The following is a 25,565-nucleotide window of genomic DNA, read 5'->3' as shown; positions in this document are numbered from 1 at the left end:
TAGTATAGTTTTTCTTTAAATATTATTTTTAGTTTCTATAATTTATTTAGTCAACAGAATATTTGTTTTTTTAAAGAGGGGTAAACGCTTTGACCTGGAGCTATGAACCAGTGAAGCCACAAATGAGGGACCTCATCCCCATTAGATTTGAACCTTGATGGCAAGGATAACAACTCAACAGCTTAACCATCATAACATGCCACTATTGGCAACAGAATATTTGTTAGAGACATTGCTATTTTTTCATTTTTTTTGTATTTCTCTTATTATTTTTCATAATAGATTTTTTGATGGGGTTTTTTTTAATAATTTTTTTCATATTTGATAAATTGAATCTAAATAAATAATATTCATTAATTATTTAAAAGATTTTAGTAAATATTATGTTATTTAAATTGAAAATTATTAATAATCTAATTTGTTCACATTAGATTATATTTAAAATCTCCACTTTTAACTATTATTTGTATTTTCCTATTTATTTAAAAAATAATTAATTTTGACCACCACATTAGCTCATGTTGTGATCTTTATTTATTTAACTTTTAATTTTTAAAATTGATTTAGAATTTGGTTTTTTTATTATTTAAATTTATTTTTTATATTAGTTTTTTTTTTAAATGTTGTTTTTTAGTTTCTATATTTATTTAGGCAATAGAATATTTGTTAGAGACATTATTTTTTCATATTATTTTTTTGTATCTCTTATTAATTTTTCATATTTGATAAATTGAATTTAAATAAATAATATTTATTGATCTATTTAAAAGATTTTAGTAAATATTATGTTATTTAAATTAAAAATTATTAATAATCTAATTTGTTCACATAAGATTATATTTTTTAAAGTATTTTTATTATCACCATCTATTAACTTATTGTTGAAAGCACAAAAGCGTGTAAGACAAAAATTGAATTTTTGACAGAATAGTTGTTAGTTTGACCAAAAAATTGTAAATTCTTCCCATTAATTATTTACCAACCAATTTTTGTCTCTCCATTTTTAACACTTTTGATATTTATTACTTGTTTTTGAAATAAAAAAGTGACCAAAACAAGGGGGTCGGCCCTTACAACCAAAAAGTTGTTAACCAGCATATTACCAGCAAAACCAACAGATAGCAGTCACAAACAACAACAGACTAAAACTATTAACCAAAAACATCGCTAATAGAGAAACTACTAACTAGAACAAAAACTATAGTACTGAGCATACCATGATTGTTCAAAACATGAACTGTTGGCATAAACAAAACCAACCCAGTCCAAAACCATCACACTATCATTTACATCTATCAACATAATATCTATACTAAATCTAAAGAATAAAGTACCAAACATACTATTAAAGTTCAGTTTTTTAAATCTATTGGCATAAACAAGTCAACCCAAGTCAGTGAATAAGATGTAAACCTGCAAACCAGGTAGCATCAAAAACCAATAAACAACTAGGGCTAGAAAACCCCCATGAAACATTGCATTATTTTTCATCTTTATCTTTTCCCTTCCCAGCCAGAAGCACTCTAGCCCAATCCTCAACCAGGAACTTATACAAGAGCTTGTTGTCCTCCATGTCCAACCTTGACTCACCCTTCTCTTGCACCAATAATTGAAGGGTGGTAGCAGTAGCATGGGTAACCTTCAAGGAAAATTTAAAGGAGTAAAACCCATCCTCTAAGGATTTGACCCTTCTCTCAATTTCTACATTCCTCTCATTCTGCTCCTCTTTCTCCATGTTTCCTTTTTCAACATTCTTATGTGCCTCCTTAGTCTTTGGCAATGGCTGGTTTTCATTCTGCAAAACCTGGGGGTTAGTAAAAACATTGGTTTTTTCCTTAGCCGAGGAAGAGATGGTAATGGGGGAGGTATCCACTTTATTGTTGTCTTCACAAAAGGTAATAGGTTGCAAGGTAAAGCTAGCAGACACATGCGTCATCTTAGTGGTATTGGCATTACCAGCAGACACCCAAGTGTTATCTACAGAATTTTCACTTTTTTTCCTTCTCCTCATTCCCCTTTTCTCTCTTGGAGTCCAAGAGTTTCTCCTCCTCCAGTTCTCTTTCATTATTTTCAGAATTCTCCTCTTCCGCCTCCTCAACTCTAAATCTATTAGCCTTTTGTTTATATCTTGCTTGTGTTTTGGCTAGCCTTCCCGACATTCTCCAACCATTTCCTCCCTCCTCCTTTGACTCCCTAATGTCCACTTCAATTGGCTTTTCGATTTTGATTTTTTTTACTACCCTTTTGTTCAACTACTAGGTCTGGGTTTTTCTTTCTATTATTATCTCTACTAGGGGAAGGGTGTAGCATGTAAATTCTGGTTCCAGTGCTAGTACTCAGAGGGGAATTCTGGTGGTGGCGTTGATTATCAACAATAACCACCCTAGGGGGACAGAGGGCAAAATGAAACTAGTAAAGTCAAAAGATCAGACCCTGGTGAATGATAGTGAAATTATGACCCTTGCTTCTTTTCTCCCTCACATCATTTATCATTTCCTCAAGAGAGTGTAACTGAAAGAACGGGATAGAAATAAAATCTCTATTTCTAAAATGGTTCAGTATGGGGAAATGATAATAATAGTAAACTCCAAACCTGCCTTCGAGCGTGAGGTATTTCATGATCACCAGGTAAACATCATCCCAAGGAGCTAGTAACTTATCCCTTCAGAAGCCTCCCCTATAGCAGATAGGTTCCTCATCCTCATCAAAAAAGCTATTCATGCTGGCTTCATCTGTCATTTTCATGACCTTCTATTTTTTGTCTTTCAGGGACAACCCAGTGACCATCACAATAACCTCCTCATTCACTTGAAATGTGATACCATTTACAGTAAATTTGCAGTCATTCCATCCATTCACGAACGAAAGAGCACAATTTTCATCGTAACCTACCATTGCCTGCATATGCGGCAGAAATCCCCCTTCTTTCAACAAGAACCAAGTCGCCATTCTATCTGTAAAATTTTCAATCTTTGTTGGCTCTAGTCGATTCAAGTATCCACCCATTTCTTCCTCACTGGCTCATGTCCCCCCAACCTTAGTAATTTGCATCTGAACCCTCCTACCCTAAAGCTCGCTAATAGTGGAGATATTTTTCATCAATGGTAGCACAATGATTTTGAAAATAACATCTCTAGAGCTTTTAATTGTCCTATAAGCAATTTTTCGAGGTGCTTCGAAATCCCATCCCATCTCATTATGGGATTCATGCATACTTTACATCATAACTCTAACGTCCCTAATATCTCTGACACTATCTGTAATGATAATATTCGTACTTTCAAAAAGAAAATTTTTAAACTTTCGCATTATGTTACCATAATCGTGAAGTAACTCTTGCCTCAAATTGCATCCATTTATTATCCGACTTGTACTATAGTGCTTCGTCATCTTTCTTTTACAATTATTATTAAAATTGGCAAGCTTTTCCTTCTTAATTATGATATTGCCAAATTTGGCATCGATCATTATTTGTCTAGCCATGCTCAGTTTTTGTTCCCTCCCCCCCCTTTCCTTGCAAATTAGGGTCTTAATTTCCTCCTTTAGGATATCCATGCTTCTCTGGCACGTTCTTTCCTTTAAATCAAACCCTATGGCAACAATAGTATCCGCCACCATATTACCTTCCCTGTATATGTGTTGTAACAGGACTTTTTCCATCCCATTTAGAATATATCTAATGTCCGTGATAATATTTTGGATATTCCAACCTGGCTAAGAGATTCCTTTTGCCATATCAATTATCAATTTAGAATCATCTTCTATAGTTATTTCCTTAATTTGCATATTCCTAACCAATTGTAGGCCCCAAAGTAGAGCAATTGCTTCTACCATGTTATTACTTCCTCCACCAACATTCTCGGAATAGACTAACAATGCTTCACCATTTCCATTTCTCAGCACTCCACCCACAGCCCCAACACCCTTTCTTGCAGCACCATCGAAATTTAACTTAAGTTGTGTTATTGTAGGCGGTTTCCATCTTGTCTGTTGCCTCCTTATTACCTTAGAGTTATCAAAATGATTAAAGTTCCAGTGGATACCCCATCTTTCCACTATTTGGCATTCTTTCCTTCCTAGTTCTTCCTTCGATACCTTACATTTGGTAATCTTTATATTTTCTTTTAGCAAATTCTCCATAATTCCTACAGGCCTTTCCTCTTCTCAAAGGATTATGTTGTTTCTTTCCTTCGATATATGCCAACAAATGTATGATGGGACAATTCTCCATAGGAATACCAGCCTAGGGTGATAAAAGGGGCAATCCTAGTTTTTCACAAATTGACTCATATTCTCTTTCATCACCCAACATAGTTCAAATTTCCTCCACACCAGTGACTAGATCTTTAGGGCATATGGACATTCTAGGAAGAGGTGAGAGATACTCTCCTTTTCCTTACAAAGATAGCATCTGTTTGTGATAATAATAATAAAAACCCTTTTTTCAAGTTGTCCAATGATAGAATCTTACCATGTTGAACAGTCCACCAGAAGAAGTTGATTTTAGGCAGAAGATTACTGATCTAGACTTTATGCCATGTTGTGGGACATAAGTCCTTACAAAAGAGGAGTTTGTAAGCATATTTGACAGTATAATGGCCACTAACGTTATCTCCGACACCACTGTATCCTCTTGTATTAACATTGGGATTCTTTGAGCTTCTATCAACTCCTCCAGTTGTTTAAGTAGTTGAATATCCTCCTAGGAGTAAGTATCTTTTTGCAATTTCTTCCACTTCCTTCTAGGGTCAATATAATCCGCAACTTTCATCCCCACCTCTACTTTCAATGTTTCCATTAGTCCTCTAAATTTGTTGTAAACCAGCGGTTCCCCACCATCCAATTATCCTCCCAGAATCTGATGTTTTGCCCACTATCCATAATCCACCTCACTCCTTCCCTGAGTAAACTTATGCTTTTAACAATATTCATCCATATTTTTTATCCTCCCGGGAGGTCATTATTAAAGAGATTATGAGTAAATGAGGAGTTAGATAGGTATTTAGCTTTCATTATATTGCTTCAATTCATTTTGTTTTCTCCTAGCCTCCATCCAATTTTAGCAAGAAGGGCTTTATTCAAATCTCTGAGTCTTCTCACTCCCTATCCCCCTCTCTTTTGGTTTGCAAACATCCTCCCAGTTGACTAGATTCAATTTGTTCTTTTCCTCTGTTCCTGACCAAAGAAAATTCCTTTGTATTCTCTCAATTATGTCTGCCATGTTTTGGTTTATTTTTAAAAGGGATAGAAAGTAAATTGGAATGCCCTACAGAGCCGCTGAGAGTAGCTGCAATTTTTTAGCATTACTGAGAATTTTCCCTTTCCATCCTGCCAATTTTTTTGTATTCTTTCAACAATGGTATTCTAGAAGTCATTTGTTACCTCCTTGGTGGTTAAAGGTAAACCTAGATAAGTATCTGGGAGGTTAGCTGATTAACAGCGTAAAATGTCCCTGATCTTCCTCTACATAACAACATCAATGTTAAAAAAATAAAATTTACTTTTAGAGTTGTTTATTTGCTGACCTGAGTTGTCTTCATAATTTTTAAGGATACTCTTCCATGCTCCAACTTCCATTATAGAGGATTCTCCAAAAAGAAAGGTGTCATCAACAAATTGTTGTAATACTTCAATTCCAGCAGTAGTAGCAGGTTTAATACCTTTAACGCAGCTCGTGCTTACCAGTTTAGAGAATTATCTTCCCAGCACCTCTGCCACCATAATGAAGAGGCAGGGAGATAGTAGGTCTCCTTGCCTTAGTCCTCTCCCCACTTCAAAATTACTCCAAGGAGAGTCATTTAGGAGGACCGCATACTGGACAGTACTCACCATCCTCCTTATGAGGTTTATGACCTTTTCATTAAACCCCTCTTTCAAGAACATCATACAAAAAGTCCCCCCTTACCTTATCATACGCCTTAGAGATATCCAATTTGAAGGCCATACCAGGTATTTTATTTTTCTCCATTGAATGTATGATCTCATGGGTTGTTATCACAACATCCAAGATTTGTCTTCCTAGCACAAACCCCTTTTGTGGTGTTCCTATAATGTCTTCAAGGAAGGGCTTAATCCTGTTGACGATTACTTTAGCAAAAACCTTATAAACAGTGTTACAAAGGCTTATAGGTCTAAAATCAAGGAGACTCGTGGGTGATGGAGTCTTAGGGGCCAAGGTAATAAAAGTCTTATTTATCCTTTTTAGCATCTTCCTTGTTTTAAAGAAATCCCTAGTTGCCCAAATCAGTTCATTTTTAATAACCTCCCAAAATTGCTGGAAAAACTTCGGGGGGAAACCATCTGGTCTTGGGGCTTTGTAAGCTTTCATAGAAAGCACAGCCCTTTTCACTTCCTCCTCCGTGATGTTTCTTGGAATGCTATTATTTTCCACCTCTCCTGGCACTTGAGGGATCGTGTTTATCAAGCTTCTTCTTATTACCTAATTCCCTAGTCTATTTTACTTTTTGTACGCCTTGCTAAAGTATTCCACAACATGTCTTCCCATCTCCTCCTGATCCTTATATTCTCCTCCCCCTTCTCCTTCCAACCTGTTGATCTTGTTTCTTTTTTTATGGTTTGAGGCTAATCTGTGGAAGAATGTAGTGTTTTTGTCACCTTCAATTAACCATTGTACTCTCAATCTTTGCTTCCAAAATATTTCATCTCTCAAAATTATATCCTTCCATTTTTTTATGTACTCTTCTTCTTCTTGTGTAGCTTCTTCTAAATCATTACCCTCAACAATATCCCCTTGCAATTTTTTAAGTTTCTCTTCTACCTCTCGTTTGGCTTTAAACAAATCTCCAAAGGAATTCTTAGCACAGCCCTTAACATTTCTCCTTATATTATCTAATTTTTGGGTTAGTCTGTACATTGTTGTACCATCTATCCTTATATTCCACCATTCTTGTATTCTATCCTTGAATTTCGGGTGGGATTCCCACATTATTTCATACCTAAAAGATTTCGGACCTCCTTTTATTCCGTCTTCCCAGTGAAAGATTAAAGGGGAATGGTCAAAAGCAGTTCTTGTAAGGTTCTCCAAAAAGGAATCATTCAGCCTATTCCAGTTCCTCGTCACCATCAATCTATCCAGTCTTACTTGAATGAGATCACTTCCTTTTCTATTGTTAGTCCAAGTGAATAGGTTTCCTCGCAAGTCTACATCAATCAAATCCATTTTTGCCATAAAGTAATGAAGATCTTGCAAGCTTTCAAGACAGTCTCTATTTCCCCCTAACTTTTCTGAATTGTAAACAGGAGTATTAAAATCTCCCATACACATTGTTTTTCCTTCATAGTGTCCATTATCTTTTCTAGTTTTCCGTAGGTTTCTTTTCTTCCTATCTTTTTTTTTTTTTTTGGTCTCAGAGGGTATCCCCACGATCCACGCCCAGCGAGTTCTCTTTGCGAGGCAAGCTTGGAGCGAGACTAATCCCTTTGACCACGGGATAATCATCACTTCCCCCAAGTTTCTGTGGTGGGGTAATGACGAGCAACAGAGTCGAACCCGAGACCATGGGGATCACCCACAAACCTCAAACCAACTCACCTAACCCATAGGGGCTTTCTTCCTATCTTATTATTAGAAGCATATATATTGATAATCCCCCATCTTTGATTGCTAATTTGGAACTCAGTTATTAAAAAAAAGTTATCTTTCCATAACTCAAATCCAAAGTTCCACATGGTAGCAATACCCCCCGAGGGGGTATTGCTTGTTATCTACACTCAATTATTACTTGTTATCTACACTTTTAACTATTGGTTTTTTTACTTTTTCTATTTATCTAAGGAAATAATTACTTCACAGATATTGTAATCTCTATTTATAATTTTAATTTATCTTTTATATTAATTTACTTTTTTCTTTAAATATTATTTTTTAATTTCTATAATTTATTTAGTCAATAGAATATTTGTTAGAGATAATATTTTATCTCTTATTTTTTTTTATAATACATTTTTTGATGGTTTTTTATAAATGATTTTTTTTTCATATTTGATAAATTAAATTTAAATAAATAGTATTTATTAATTTACTAAAAAAAAATTAATACATATTATGTTATTTAAAATAAAAATTATTAATAATCTAATTTGTTCACATAAGATTATATTTTAAATTATATAACTTTAGTCAATGTTAGAGATTTTTCAATATTATATTTTTATCTCTTATTAATTTTTTATAAATTGAATTTAAATAAATAATTTTTATTAATCTATTTAAATAATTTTGTAAATATTGTTATTTAAATTAGTAATTATTAATACTACAATTCATTTATATAAGAATATATTTTTAAAAAACATTTGATAAATTAAATTAAAATAAATAATAATTATTAATCTACTTTAAATTTTTGAATAAATGTTATGTTATTTAAATTGAAAATTATTAATAATATGATTTGTTTACATAAAAATATAATCAATTTGTTTACATAAAAATATAATCAATTTGTTTCTTTAAATTACAAATTATTAAAAAATATAATTTGTTTAGATAAGAATATAATCAATTTGTTTCTTTAAATTTAAAACTATTAATAATATAATTTGTTTTAAAAATATATATATTTTAAAAACTAATTTTATTATCTATTGTGCTTAATATGTAGAGTTTAATTTGTAAAATATTTCTCAATTAACCATAAGATGCAGCGATATTTGTATTTTTCAAACATAATTAGATATATAGAACTTTAAATTTATTTTTTTTAAATTATTATTATCAAATATTTAATTAATTTAATTAATTTTTAAATATTTTCAAACCTAATTGGATATATAGAACTTTATATTTTAAGAAAGAAAATATTTTTAAATATTTAAATAATTTAATTAATTTTTAAATATTTTTAAAAAATTAAAATTGTGAATATTTAGACATAAGACATAATCAAAAATGTTGCAATAGGTTGCATGCAAAGAATATAACATTTCTTTTGTTAAATATAATGAATAAAAATCTTTAAAAAACTGCTTTCCATTTTCTCATCTCAATCTTTTTTTTTTATTTCTATTTTCTATTTAAATTTCTATTTTCCTTTCTCTTTTCTCTTTAACTATAAGTAGGAACTTTGACACAGAATCTCATTATAAAAATATCAGCAAAAAAGACTATCACCTTTTACAAAACAAAAAAAAAAGGTTCAGTTTTCCGGGCGAGTTGCTTACTGCCACAGGTTCAGTTTGCTCATCTAACCATAACGGAAAAAAATCAACTCATTGAAATTATCTCGAAACTTAAAAATGTGTATTTAACAAAAAAATATTCACCATAATGATAAGAAGACAATGCCAACAGCACAACAGAAACATAAATGATCAAAACTTTTAAGCACTCCTTTCATGTTTAAAGATGAACAGTAGATAGTATTGTAACAAATCTGATGACAATTGAAAATTAAGGTTTTATTACAATAACAAAATAGAACCATGAAAAGTAATTTTGATATAAAAATGAGGTGACGACATTATAATCACCATTCACGCTCAAGTCCATAATAAAATCACATCAAGTAACATTGTCCCTGTATAATTCAATCTTCGCTGAGTAATCCCATCTCCAATAGGAATCAACTTTTCCACGTCACGAACCACCTACATTTATGTCATCCAGCACTCCATGAGCATGGGTAACAGGATGAATCCAAGAACAAACATATCTGGTGATGATAGCATCCCAATAATTAACCTCTAGCTACAACAATTACACACCAGCGTAGATTGCAGAATAAATGATGCTCCATTATACATAGCTTTAAATGGCATGATTCCTGACGCTATTTTGATTCTCTGATTGAAGTTGCAAGTCGGGATTAACTCTATTGACGCTACTTTGAATTTCCTTCGTACCTCTATATTCCTACTGCTAGTGTTTTCACCAGAAAGACATTTTGACATGCTTTATAGTTTTAATTTCAAATTTATCAACTCAGAATAACAATCCAAAATGAGATAGAATATTAATGTTCTTGTATGGCATTATAAACCAGCCACTTTTTTCAAATGCATCTTAATCCACTGGTGACAGAGTCGAGACCTAATGTAATGGGTAAATGCATTTGCAAATCCAAGCACAAGAGGAGTTGTAATCAATACATAGAGAATAAGAATTACATTGAAGATTCTACAATCTGCCTTCAAGTTTACTTGATATGATTTCTGGAACGCAGTTTAACATAATTTCTGGAACTCCTATTATTATGAAATATCACTTCTGCCGACAGAAGAAATACTCGAAATAAGATCTAACATATGTGGTCCCAAAAATAAATCTATTATCCCCTTAAATTCGCCTATCAAATAAGGAGAAATTCGCATCATACAGAGAATAAAATCTTAGAAGCACCTTGTTAAGACTACAAATATCAAACTACATACACCTTAGATCTGAGCTACGAGAAATGGATGCATTAGCCTGTACAAAGTACGCTGCACAAATTTTTCCAGTCTTACCAACATTGAACTACATAGGACTTTAGATCTGAGCCACAAGAAATAGAGCCAGACAGGTAGTCTGCCCAGACTTCACTGCACAAATTTTGACAAAAAAATGTCACCTCCATAGAAAAATGTAACAGAAAATTTTCACCAAGGATTTGCCTGAGCCTTGGAGTAATACCATGATTTTCTCCATTATTCCTTAAAGCGCACCAGTCCACAGAAAACAAAACAACCAGAAAAATCAAAAAGAAAAATATCGATCACAACCACTTAATGCCAGTCCCGCTTCACGGTTGCCAAAACCCTAGCCTTGTATGAATTACAACTGTAGCAGAGGTTATCCTGTGCATTACTCAAGGACAACCAGTCCACATCAGAAGTCCCACTCACAAGTGACAGCCGCATCCCAGTATGTTGCAGTTCTATAAATGTACTCATAAGAGCTTGGTTGTTAGCAACATCCAGACTAAACCAAAATAGAAGTTAGCACTTAAGTCGATCTTAGCAACACAACAAATAAAAACCCTAAGATCTGAACCTTAAATAAACATTTTCCTGTAACGACCTAGACAGGAGACAATTTTTTGTGACCAAAACCCCATCCATCCTTTTGTCTCATGGCTAAATTGCCTGTCCATGCAAACAAATCTAATCCATCTAAGCTAAAACATTATCTCAACCCATCAATATCAAGAGCTAAAAACCTATATAGATCTTATTTCAAAGGTATTTTCAGTGTGGAGGTGCTTGTACGTGTTGCCAAACTGGGGTCTCTGCAAGCAACATTCTATTCTTGTTTACCATCCATCCACATCAAGTAGTAAAGCTCAGACATCATGAAGGTTAAATGCTTGGGCCAATTCTTGTTTTATGCTTTCATTTGCTCTAACTTCATTGTGGTGTCTATGATGAAATTTTATTTTCAAGACTTGATTATCCTGGTCAATCTTAGTAAAGTTAATTAGATATGATTGACAAATAGTCAGGCAAACAAACTTCTACAGTCCAAACTTTGTGTATTATTTCACTTGACTTGCAAGTGTGAAATTGAGACCAATGTTGTGGAGCACATATCATCTAATTCATTTTAGTATTTTACCCCATTTTGTCACCTGATACTATTTTTCTCATGCGTAACAAAATCAAAATAACTAATATCTGAGGTTATAAGGTTGAAAGCACTCCAAACTATCTCATTCATGACTCAAGTTATAATGCTATATTAAAACCTTGCCAACTTAAATTTCCCAAAGTTTTACCCTATCATGTGTTGAGATTTCGAACCAGGATAGCATCTCATGTAATAAACAGAAATTCAAAAAGTATATTCAAACAGATGACACCAATATTTACCTTGGGAAAATCCTCCTACTCAAGGGAAAAACACAGCCACGCCCAATAAATATATCCTTTACTGAAATCCTTGAAACAAATTTACAAACGCTCTGTGCCTGACAACACTCAGGTTATGATACACTAGATATCAAATACAACAGAGCATACTCACACCAGATATTCAAGCCTTCGGACAAAGCTTATTGTGCATACACAGCAAAAAATCAAACATCAATATAATCTGCTCTTTCGCTGACAGATATAGCAAAGCAGCAAATCCGCATATATGACTTTCACACAAAGTATCAGAGCGTTCAAAACTTTAGAACAATAACATGTGTACCCTCACTTTTTGATTCTCATTATATGATTGAATGAATGAAAGAATTTAATAATGTCCACAAGGCTGAAGCAGTCTATAAATCATTCTATCGAAGATAAACTCTGCTCAGGCAAGCGAGCGAACAGAATAGAATGGCCATCTCATAAAGGAAGAATGACATCTGGCAGTGCCATTGAGGATGATAGATGTCTCAAATAAACTATGGAACAATGGTTACGAAGGCAAATAAGCAACTAACAACAGTTACCATACTGGAAATAATAATCAATATTTAAAGCAACGGCAAAGTGGAAGGCATTGATGGTAACAGCCTGTAGAGACGGTTCCATAATCGGACGATCACCAATATCAAAAGCAGCAAAATATGATGCCAAGAATGGCACCACAATCTCACAATGGTGAATGCAACATGTCCGTGTTATGTTTATTAAGTTTTTGTAGATATGTTTATTAAGTTCATCTGCTCCATTAAAACTTACACATACAGCTGCAATGACAAAGCATAGTCATAACATCCTCCACGTAGCATACATAAGTATAACTTGAGTGCAGAAAATACCACAACACTCAGTATTTGTAGGCAGGGATAATCAGCACATGCAGAACATAAAACAAAAAAGTTCTTCTGGAGCTACATAGTTCAACAATATGTACACTCAATAGTGCTCATTAAGTGATAGATGATTAATAGTATACTAATTTAAAGTTTCAACTCTCTCGAAGTCATATCCTAGGTGACTAAATAATCGATACCAAGGGCATCAAAACCATCTCCATGAGATACGTGAAGACAAGGTTAGGATAGATTTAGAGAATAAATAGATGGTTTGGATTCTGGAATTTATTGAATAGAAGGCTAAACTCTCTCGCTAATTTAAATGAGACCATACATTAATGACAGTTCACTTGGCCAGTGGTTCTGCCCACTTGTTTATGCTCCTTACCACCTCCGACAGTGCTATTTTTTCTACATTACTAGACTTCCTGCAATTAAAAAATAAAGAGGAATTCATGATGGCGACTTTTCCATGTTATTTTGTCCATGTCCATCAAATGGGGGCTGAGTTTAAGGCACTTTCTAAATCATTAGCTTACTTTCTTTCCCAGCAAATGTTTTGAGTAGTCAAATAACTATCATAAAAACTGCATAGTGAGAAGGCCAAAGGATCGACAATCTAGTTCCTCTATATCCATATAAAGAAAACAATGATAGTGTCCGTGTAAGCTACTTAATTTTAAAAGGGACATTACAGATGATCCCACAGAGCAATAATGAGATTTTGATTACTGGAGCTTAGCTTTCCAGAAAAAATATGTTCTGCACAGCAAAAGAAAGGCAATGTTTCCTCTACTATGTTCAACAAAGTTTTAACTTCTCCATTATGTCTTATTAGTTCAGTTTTTCAGGATGGTCTCCAAAATACATTCTTTTACACACACAGTCTATAATATGAAAAAGAAGCAGTCTGGTAACACTATACCTCTATATTTCTTCAAAGACACAAGCAATAATTTAGTCTACAATTGTCTCAAAATTTATGTGCAAAAGTCATTACATTAGTTAAAATTGATGAAAATTTTACAAGGTGGAGGATCTACAACTGATGAAATTTTACAAGCTGAAGGATCAGCAACTGATGCAAATTTCACACGCTGGAGGATCAACAACTGAGTCAGAACTTGGCACAATATACTTAAAATTTGATTATGAACCAATTCTACAATTATTCATATAACTTACAAGTTTCTCAAAAGTTTTAATGAACCCCAAGTTCTTTTGAGTTATTTTCCTTGTCATATATTTTACCTGAGGAATGTATAATGTGAACAATTAAATTGAATGCAAGCCTTCTAAGGTTTAACTTGCTATATGTCTTAACAAGTAACATGCCAAGAATAGACATTGCAGAAATTTTGTCCTGCGTGATGTGTGTTTGACTGTTAACATCATCATTTTCAGATCTGTGATAATTGTTGGGCTCCCCAAGAAATTTAAATAATAGCAGTTGGACATGGGAAGTGTTGATGCAGAACAAATTGGCAGTTTAAAGCCCTTCTTTTTTATTATTTTTTGGTTCTCATAACTTGGACTTTGTGAAACATGTGGAATGGGATGAACATAGCAAATAGTTAGTCCTCGATTGATCGAAGATGCTTCCAACATGCCCACCATTTAAATAACAACTTTCATGCTCCTTAAAACGAATCTATGAGTTATACACCTCCTAAGTTTCATGGTGAAGGTCAAGGACCAACCATGGAACTCCAGACAATTGACTTCACCGAGAATTGCTTGAAAAAACAAACTCACAGCAATCTTTGAAACAATGTATCAGTCTAACAACTAGGCATCATAGTACTCATCAAATTGGTTTCTCAAACTTAATGAGCAAATGGTAAAATACTACAAACAACACTACAGTTATTAGTATCAAAAGACCGTGTAATCATAAAAGCTGCACTATCATAACAAAGATGAGTGCAAAAGAATAAAACCATGTTAAAATGAAACAATGTTAAAGAATTCAGATTAATCTTAATAAGAAGAAGAAACCAAGACCCAAATTATAAATCATTGTTCTGCTAGCAAACTCGTACAGATTTCGGAAATCTTAAAAGTACCAATAAGACCTATTTAAATAATAAAACTAACAACAAAACTAACCCAGATCAAAATAGCTCCGTTAAAGTCAATCTTCCGGAATTTCAACCTCTCCCTCATCGATCTCCACTTGGAGATCCTTGGGGTCCTTGCCATCAACGGTGCAGCCAACGGACACACACGTACCCAAAATCTCCTTGACTGTTCCCGCGAGAGCTTTGGCCATAGATCTGGGCCTCATTACCTTTGCAATTTCTATAACATCATCCAGTGAGATGTTCCCGGTATGCTTAATGTTTTTGGTCTTTTTCCTATCCCGTTCAGGCTCTTTCAACGCCTTGATGACTAGAGCTGCAGCGCTCGGAACCACTGCAACTTTCGCCTGACGATTTTGGACAGTAAGTTTGACAGTAACTCTTAATCCTTTCCAGTCTCTCGCCGTTTCCTTTGCTATATCTTCACCGATTTTCTTTGGTGACAAACCCAAGGGCCCGATTTTGGGGGCCAAAGAAGAGGCCGCTCCTACCTCCCCTCCAGTTACTCTTACAAACACTTCTACAACTTGGGAGGGATCAAACTTTGGCGGCATTTTTGCTGATACCAGAACTGTAAAAAAAACCCTACCAAAACCCACTATTTTGCCTGTCTTGCGCACCTCCTCTGGATGCTTATATCCTGACTATAACGCTGTTCCATTTAGGGTTTTATTTTTTTTTAATTAATTGGTGTGTTCCATTTAGGGTTTGTAAGGTTTTTTTATGAGTGATTTGTTTCTGGATTTGATTGTGTTAAGATTTTTACCATTAACGTTTTTAATCACACTACGTATCCATCATCAGGATGAAGGGCAAGAGATGCAAACCAAAAGAGAGAGGTTTTTATTCTCTCAAAATATGTTAAATTAAAATTAATTGCAAAAAAAATTATTCAATAGATTTATTTTGCTTGCATCTATGACTAGCGCTTATATATATATATATATATATATATATATATATATATATATATATATATATATAAGCTAGTAGCACTCGCGATGCAAAATGAAAGACATTATTTTTTTAAATGATATTTTAAAATCATATAGATATTTATTTAATGTTATAAAAAGCGAAGAAATGCTATACATTGTATTGCTAAACAATTGAAGCACATTGAAGCAATATAGAAATTTTTGTACAAATATGTGTAATCATTGAAAGAAATGATGACATAGTCCATCAAAAAACTTAATAATTAAACAATTGAGGTATATTGAAGCAATATAGAAATTTTTCTACAAACATGTGTAATAAAAAAATACTTAATAATCATTGAAAGAAATGATGACATAGTCCATCACAAAACTTAATAATGTAATATTTAATAGCTATTATAAAATTGGGTATAATAAAAAATAGTATTGTTCAAAATGTTGACAATACGTTGATAAATAATATGTAGAATATTTTTACTTTCTCAACCATGAATGGACTAGCAATAACTCTACATTTCCATGAAGAATTTTTCGTACTTTAATTGATAGAGTAGACTTTACGTGAAATAATGTAGGTATGCCATAATTTGCATGCAACAACCTGAAAGATGGAATGACTTGATGTATTGTGAATGTGGTTGTGTAACCAAAATTAAGAGTAGCTATCAACCATTCTTTGAGTGGACCCTTGTGATAGCTAATTTTAGATTCTCCTTTAAGAAATTTCATAAACTTTATACTGAGCTCATCAGAGAGAGTGTGCTTCCTGAAATTTATTGTTGGGGCAATGATAATTTGATAAATACATCCTGCAAGATAAAGATCACGGTTCTCACGATACAAAGTGTCTAGCCATCTGCAAAAGTCTACAACCTCAATTTGTAGGTGATGAAATTTGACATCTAAGTTCATCTTCACTTTTGTGGCATTATGGAAGTTGAATTACAGAGCATAGTTATAAAATTTTAATTGATTGTTCCTTGGTCCATTGTTTATAATTCGATTGATCATTCTATCCCTTATCCAATACCGAACACTCAACTCCTCTATACGAAGGATGACATTTTGTGGAAATCTATGATGAAAGTCTCATAACCACCAGTAAGCCCATTCCAAACGTAATTTGTCTGACATCTTCGTAAGCTGCATGGAAATTATGAAAAAAAATTATATCATTAAAACATGATAAAGAATTTTATTTTTTTTCAAAAAGGAAAGAAATGTTGAATCAAGGATAGTAACCATAATATTTAAACTAGGGTATTTTACATGAAATAAACATAAAATATATTTAATCAAATTCATATTTTGACACACATTTTTTAAATGTTAGTATTTTTTGTCTTGAAAAAAAAATTTGACATAGTGTGATACAAACTTATAAAGGCATAAGAAAATAAGTGATCATTTTCTTTAATGTAAGGATACTAAAAACAAATTACAAGGGTATATTAAAAGTCTATTTATATATTTATGGATGTGAAAACATGTATTTGAAACATTTGAAATGTGATTTGTAGTAGTATACAAGTAAATGAAAACTTTATTTAAATAGTACAATCATACAATAGTATAGTAAATATAATAAAATTACAAAATATTAAAGTGGCAAATCAAAATTGTAATTGCATTGGACAGAGTATTAAAAATAAAAATATTACATCAATTCTCTTCCAACAACTTAAGTTTATTTTCTTCATCCTTGTGCTTGGCAACTTGTCTACCCTTTTTCATTTTCTCATAGCGATCATACATGAATGGAGGCATTATTCTTAGACACTGTAAAGATTTAACACGAGAAATTGCCACAAATGTCAATCTTGTTCTTTCTCTTGGTCCTATATCAATTGTCGCTTTTGGAAAAGTTAAACCCTGAGATTTATGTATAGTCAATGCCCATGCCAATCTTAAAGGCAATTGAAGTGTTGTACCCTTCTGTATTGGTGTTATTGGAATTGTTTTTGGATGATGGTCTTCAAATGGTCGTCCAGAATAGTTGTCAAACTCAACCATCACATATGTTGGAGGTTCAGGTGGAGCGCTTCCTTGTTTGTAGACTATATTTCGAACATACCCCAAAGATCCATTTACAAGACCTGCTTGTACCCATAGATTAGAAGTTAGCATGACCCTTGCATCCTTACAAAGTAGCAATTCCAGATCAAGCTCATCATTTGAATAATCTTCCAATGCATTACCATGTCCTGCTTTTGTTGCAACACTAATGCAACATTTTTTTATTATGACTATGAACATTTTCATTTGTTGAGAATAGATGGACAAAATTTTCAAACTGTAAATTTGTTGGAAGATTTATGTTGATAGGGGTTCTTTTCATTAGCAACCTCCAATCATCAATCTGTGGGTTTGCATCTCTTACATTCATCAAAAGTTGGCGAAATCTTTGTTGATCCTCATTCTCCCCATCTTGTTTGAATATCTTGTCCAAAGTAACAACAATCTTGAATTCTTGCCATAGCAACTTTGCCCTTCTATTACTGTCATATGCTGGCCTGTCACCAACTGGAGGAATCTGGCCCAAATCTCCCACCAAAATTAGAGATACACCTGAAATATAAAATGAAAATATTTATGTCAAAATGATTAATTTGTAATTACATTTTAGTAACATAATAGTCTATATTTTATACATGCTACACTTGTTAATGAGGAAAAGTGAAGCCTTTTACCTCCAAAGCTAATATTTGCATTTTGTGGGAATGCTTGTCAAAGTCGAGAGTCAATGTTCTCCACCATGTTTTGACCAATGAAGCTCATTTCATCAATCAAGATATACTTGATATGTGCCATTTCTTCTTGAAAGCTGGTGAGTCTTGTTCCTTCTAATTGAGAAAAACCTTGTATTGGTATTTTTAATTTTGAATGAACTGTAGAAGCTCTTATGTTGAATGTTGCGAGTCCTGTTGGTGCAAGTAATAGAAGGGGAGATAGAGAGGGCATTGCTGCATTTTGAAGAGATTGACTAATTGCACCAATTAGATATGACTTTCTAGTGCCTGTTGTTCCTTGAATTATCATGAGCAATGGCTCCACATTCTGATTTCTATGATAGTGTATCATAATAATGTCAATTACCTTTTTCTGTTTGTCACCAAGGGTCATGTAGTTGATGCATTGGGGAATGTCATCATATATTAGACAACCATGATTCTTCACATTACCTATAAAATTGATTGCTGCAGTAGTGTACTCTTCTCCCTTATAATCAATAGACCAATTTGTATGTTTGTCAATGTCTCTTCTCCCCAACATGTCTATTTCTGAGCACTCGATGTTTTGACCACAATGCAACCTAGATATAATTTCTCATTCGTGTTCTATTGTATTTCTTTAAACATTGTTATTGTCTTCAGTGTCAGAATCACTTGGGTTTTCATCATTGTTTGTCACCATAGTACGTTGAACATACCAAGGAATGTAATTAAATGTCTCCCAGGTTTGTATGATGGCATCATCATTATGACCAATATCTTGTTCTATATCACATAATGGCTTGTAGAGCAATAATTCTGATAAACAAAAGTCAACCCATTTAGCTGATTCGTGTGAAGGTATAGATACAAATCTAGGAAAGACTCTGACTATTGTTGCTTTGTCCCTTGGCTCCCATTTATTCTCTCTTCTTCTTTTAGGATTATATATCCATGATCTTGCTACATCAATTAATGTGACGACTTACATACATAGGGGCCTTCTTTTGTACCCATCAATGAAAGATTTTGTTTGCTCTTCAGTATTCTCTTCATCATTTCCATTTTCATTATTTATAGTTACATGTTTGAAGACCTCATGGGAGACATTTAGATTAACAAATCTTCTACTACACTCTACCAATGGAAGCTCTAATAGCATATGACATGTTTCTTGAGCACCAATGTCTCTTTCTATAATTGTCTCAGTTAGAAGTTTCCTATATGCATGTGCAGCTAAATCATTTGGGTTTTCCATGTTGGAGAGGTGCATCAACATTTGATGGTATGTTTATGAGCTTTTCTCTGCTTTTGCTGCATATTTGGCAATGTATTTCACCACAACATGTTTGGAAAGAACAGGTTGCCAATCTATATTCGCTCTCCATAGTTGTAGTATGTGGCAATTATGTGAGTTGACTCTTTCATCATTTTTTGCTGGTTCAAATTTCTTTTCACCTATTTCTCTGTCTTCATATAATTTTGATCCCTCTAGGTTTAATGGCCAAGGTGCATTATACCTATAATAAATATAAGAGAGATATGTAGTTAGTCATGTGACACTAGTGACCAATTTCTAATTTTGGTTTAAATATCGCAATGTAATGAAATGATTACCTGCAAACCATATGCCCCCTTTTCTTTCACAAACATGCACCCTCCTTACAAATTGTGTGTCTTTCTACACAATTTAGGATCTCCTCATAGTCATGATCTAGATTGACCTCTATAAGTTGTCTCATGTTTTTGAGACATGGATGTTGTTGAAAATTCACGAAAGGCTACAATTCAAAATAAGCTGAATGAGTAAATAAGGTCATATCAAATTATACCATAGAATACATATTTATAAACATACCTGTATATTTTGCTGGTGAGGATCTTGTCTAGGGTTCCATGCATGAACAATAGAATGAAAATATCTTTCAGCACTTTTGCGTTCATCCTCATTTGACTAGTCAATGTTCTCCATATTAGGTGCCCCTTCGATCCATATGAATCCATGCACATGTGGGGACCCCCTATGTTGCCATTCATATCTACACCAAAAATCTTTGACATTCATTCCATTTTCTAGAATCTCTTTTCTAAACATAGAGTGTCTCAAGTGCATATAGTGTGCCACAATGTGAGGATAATCAATTATATTTTGCCTAAGCCAATTTTGAGCTTCACGTGGATCAGTTGGCATTGTTCCTGGCATTAGAGCATGTAAATCAAGCCAATACATATCTGTTACGCTCAATGTGAAAAATATTATAGGACAACCAATTTGATGAAGCAAATCTGTCAATTCTGCATGAGATTTTGCCCAATATGACCTTGTTCCCCTTAGCATTGTACCAAAACACATCAATTTATCTGCCAATCTAGAGTGAGGTGTAGTTTCCATATGTTGCCGCAACTCATTGATGGTGATTGGCATGTCTTTAAAGTTTCTCTTTACAAATACAAAGGTTGAACTCTGTGCACGATGTCTCATGATCATGTTATTTGTGAAATATCTAAATCTAGGATGTTTTCCAAAACGATGATCCCTATATCGCACAAGATGCTTTACAAATTCATGAAGATATACATGTCGCAACCGTGGTTCTAACCAATCACAGGTACCATTAGGAAATAGTGTTGGGAATGCCATATCCAATAATCCTGATGTGACATACTCATTAATAGGTGACACACCAATACTTGGCCAATCTATCAATGATGTTGGGTTTGCGTCAGGATTATTAACCCATGCACAGATAAGTTCCATTTTCTTTTGTGCATTAGGAGGTCTTGAAGCCATTGATGTTGTGTGCTCAATTACATTCCCTTCATCTGTCTCCGTAACTAGACCCAGAAAAACAATATCATTTGCATCTGTATCAAACTCCATATTCATTGTCTTCAATCTATGAAAAACATTTTCATCTCTATTTTTGGGCAGATCATTGAGAGCATTTTCATTAATTTGAACATCAGAGTAAAATTTATCATGCTCTACTTTGTATTTGAGTGCTTTGTATACACGATCTCTATTCACAGTAAAGTTATATTGTGTCCCATGTTGATCTGTCCTTCGAACAATAATAATTGGCAACTTATCTATTGTATGCGGCAATATGTTTGAAACATGATCTATATTTTGTGGGAAACTTATTGTGTGTCCTCTGTACTTAAATTGGCCACCAGTTGCATGTGTCACTTGCAATATGGGACTGACATGTGCAATTAACATTTCCTCAACTTGTGTCAAGTTTGCAAGCTCCTTTGGTTGAGGTCCTAGGTCCATATTATTTGAAGCTGAGAATCTATTATTTCCTCTCTCTTGTTGGCATCTATTACACACTGGACCTTCAGAGGTGCATGACACTTTCATTCCTAGATAGCATTCTTGACAAATATAACACATGTTTGGCATTCTTAAGCTATCCAATTTTTGGCGAAACTGCATTTGGAATCTATAGAAATTATCACGAAGATTTCCATTTGAGTTTTGTGCATTTTCTACATTACCTTGTCTAGCTAAATTTATCCCAACTTGAGTTGTATGATGGGGTGTTTCAGGAACACATTCAGTTATCCTTGCTAATTCATTTTGAAGATCCAATTGTATATTTGTAGTCAAGGGTTGATTATACATCTCATTGAGCTGTAAATCCACTTGATGTCTTCCTTGTATCTCAGAATGTGATACTCCATCAGATGTTCTTTGACGACAACTTCTGTTACTATTTTGTTGATCTCTATTTTCAGATTCCAATTTTTGCACTAAAAGTTGTGCCCTTCGCCTGGCGTAGTTTTGTCTTTGGAGTTCATTACTCCTCCTTCTTTGATCTTGTCTTTGATCTTCTGTCATTTGTTTTCTCCAACGTCTTCGATATTCCCTTTGATATTCTCTTTGATACGCTCTTCGTTGTTGTATTTGATATTGTCTCCTTTCCTCATCAGATTGAAAATTTGGTGTTGATAGACTCATAGCTATAAAGTGAATAAAATCTTCGATTAATGAGAAATATCTTGCAATTTATGTTCACAACAAATATCACGTATAAGAAATATGGTGATATTTATTTTATTATATAGAAACATACATGTATTTTATCTAAGAATCCATACCCTTTAAAGATGAAGTATATAGAAACAAAAATTCCTTAAACATTATAATTCCAAAATATTCAACTGGTTCACTATTTGAAAAGAGTAAGAATTTATTGAAGTGAGTGTTTCTATTATTGATTTCAATGTTAGAATGTAAAAGCACTACTCCATATTACACTATTTTCTCTTAGATCTTAATGCATTTTAGTTGAATTACTAATTTCATAATTTTAGGTCCAAAAAAATTTATTAAGTACTTACTTATTCAAATTTTATATTTTGTTGAAATTGTCAATTTCAAATAATGGAATATTTATTCATTTTACTAACTCCTTTAAATTTTATTTATTTAAAATAAATATAATATAGAAAAAATCTATCTGAAAACTTAATTGAAATTAAGATTTAGAAAATTAACTTTCACAATATATACAAAATATTAATATAATTTAAACATAGTGCCTAAGAATATATTATTATTAATTAAAAATTATTTTAGAAGCACTATCCTTAAGTGGCACTACACTTAATATTAATATACTATATATTACTATACTATAAATTAAATCTAATTTATAAGACAAACTATTAAAATTTGAAGTAAATCTAATATTTAAAATTTAAAAAAGAAAACTAAATAATTTAATTTTTAAAAAAATCAAATTAAATATCTACATGAAATTCAAAACTTTACTAAATATATCTAAATTTGAACCATATGTAATATTTCTAAAAAAAAACTAAATAATGTTATTAAAAAATCAATTTAAATATCTAAATGAAATTTAAAACTTCATCATTTATTAATCATTTACATGGAAATCAAAATTTGAAAAATCAAAGGATTTTAAAAATAAAAAGGCTCCTATTTCATTATATTTCATATTTATTTGATTTCTGTAAAAAAAACTAATCTCTTTATTTCTAAAAAAAAAACTAAATTTTAATATTTCTTAAAAAAAACTAAATCTACTATTTCTAAAAAATTACTAAATCTAATCTTTCTAAAAAATAACTAAATCAAATATTTCTAAAAAATAACTAAATCTAAGATTAACTTGAATGTACTCTTCAATCTATATAATCTATATGAAACTTTCTATGCTTGGCTAGGCATGATTTTTTCCTGGTTTTTGGAAGCATTAGCATGTTTTTTCATGGTCCTCAACATGATTAGTTTGAGGGATTCTGAGAAGGTCAGGGAATCCATTGGTTTTTCCTTTTTGATACAATAGATCAACAATCTTCTAGTTTATGTAAAGTGGTTTATTCAAGTTTCAACTTTCATTTAGTTCGGTTTCTTGCATGCATATGATCAATCATGATTGTCATTTTTCAAAATTTGTACTTCTTTAAGTCTCATTCATTGTAAATTTGCTTTGTTCGGTATATAGCTAAAAAAATAGAAATATGTAAGTTTGAATCTTTAAAATGGTGTTCAGAGCAGGACGTAATTTGTTCAGAATCTTGACGTTAGTCATTTGTCATGGTTTCAATGACTTTATTGCTTTTGAATCTCTACACCGTTGGATCATTTATTTTTTGTTTTTTTATTTAATTAGTCTACCCTACCACTCTACAATTGGTTTGAAAAGACAACCATCTGGGATTAGATGGATCTCTATGAATGAATTCCAGACCTTCATTACACTCAAAATTTAGCTTTCAATGGGCATATGCCTATCAATGGGATTCCACCTTTTAAACTCTAAACCCATTTTTTCTTGTCAAGTGCACACTCTACATTGGGAAATCTAGCTTTTGTAAAGCATATCCTCTATTCCTTACACAACTGCGTGCTTGTAGATTTATCTCTTTTCAATTTGATTATACTCGTTTCCTTTACAAAGACAAAACACCTTGACTATGCAAAAACAATTTTCAAACTGAATGCTCTGTGTAATATTGTTTCAAAGTGTGGGAACATAGACAAAGATTTGAATACTAAATCTATCCTTGAGAAAGAAACATAAGTAAAAAAAGAAGCAGTGTGTACCTGTTTGTTGTTGACTTCTGCACTCTTGGCCTCTTCCCAAGCAATTGCTCCACTTCAACAATACAAATATAGAGGTACATCATAATATATATAACCTAGTCTTTCTTCCCAGTCTTGTAATCGATCGAAAACAAACTGTTCGCCTCCATTTGCTGAATTTAATTTAATTAACATTTGTTGTTTACAAATGTAGCACTTCATAGAATGTGGGTGAATACGTTTTCTTTCTAAAAGGTAATCGACGTCAGATAAAAGTAAAATGCTACTGGTTGATAATCGACAATCTTTTATTTTACACCTGTAGCTGTTCAAATTCGACCCAGATATATTTTTGATGAAGAAAAATGATTGAAATGCACACGAGTTGAACGGAAATGCACACGACTTAGATTCTTGCCAGCGGAGCTGGACGTGGCAGAAACAATCAGATGAACGTCAAATTTTTTTAAAATGCTGAAATGTTTACATTGATGAATGCTCTCACTATAGAAAGCCTCTCGGCTTAATGATTACAAGTAGTCCCATGATCTATCCTTACAAATTAATTGTGTTCTTTGGCATTCAAGGTTGGAATAGATTTTTATATTTTATTATTTTATAAAAAATTGTGTATTGAATTAATTTTAAAAGAAAAATAATATAATAGAGGACAATTTAGGACTATCGATGTTGAAGTGTCAAAGTAGTATCAAGCAATATTATTAATGATAAGTTCAACAAGAAGTTATGAGCATCATATATAATTAAAGTAGCACTTAGACTGAAAGGTACAATTTTTATGTTGATCATATGATGTAAATATTGTCATTTATACATTAAATGGAGACATATGAATGAAGACATATGAACAAGATATATTGAATATCATACTATTCACTATTTTGAAAGAATGGAGATTATAACAATGTGTTCAGACTTGGAGTTCCTCAAAGTGGAATAGGAAAGGAATACATCTTTGGTGAAATCCTTTGATATCATGATTTTGTGGATTTTGTCCTCTTCACTCTTTAACACAATCTGCAACATATAACAATAGGACATCATAAATTTGTCAATTACTA

General features: G+C 32.7%; 2 pseudogenes across 1 annotated transcript; one reads left to right on the top strand and one right to left on the bottom strand.

Moving 5' to 3' along the window:
• Window positions 1-9,330: 9,330 nt before the first annotated feature.
• On the bottom strand, window positions 9,331-15,379 carry LOC149539924 (large ribosomal subunit protein uL11 pseudogene; annotated as a pseudogene). Its single transcript, XR_016356320.1, has 2 exons — window positions 14,799-15,379; window positions 9,331-9,609 (listed from the first exon to the last, which is right to left on the bottom strand). The product of XR_016356320.1 is annotated as a large ribosomal subunit protein uL11 pseudogene (transcript).
• Window positions 15,380-23,939: 8,560 nt separating this feature from the next.
• Window positions 23,940-25,565, top strand: part of LOC149539923 (hydroxyacylglutathione hydrolase cytoplasmic pseudogene) — a 17,645-nt pseudogene continuing 16,019 nt past the window's right edge.

Source organism: Cupressus sempervirens, chromosome 9 (assembly GCF_028749045.1).
Source record: "Cupressus sempervirens isolate cs-2001-9-10 chromosome 9, ASM2874904v1, whole genome shotgun sequence".
NCBI classification, from domain to species: Eukaryota; Viridiplantae; Streptophyta; class Pinopsida; order Cupressales; family Cupressaceae; genus Cupressus; species Cupressus sempervirens.
The sequence above is the reverse complement of the archived record's forward strand: the minus strand, read 5'-3'. Positions and strand labels throughout refer to the sequence as shown.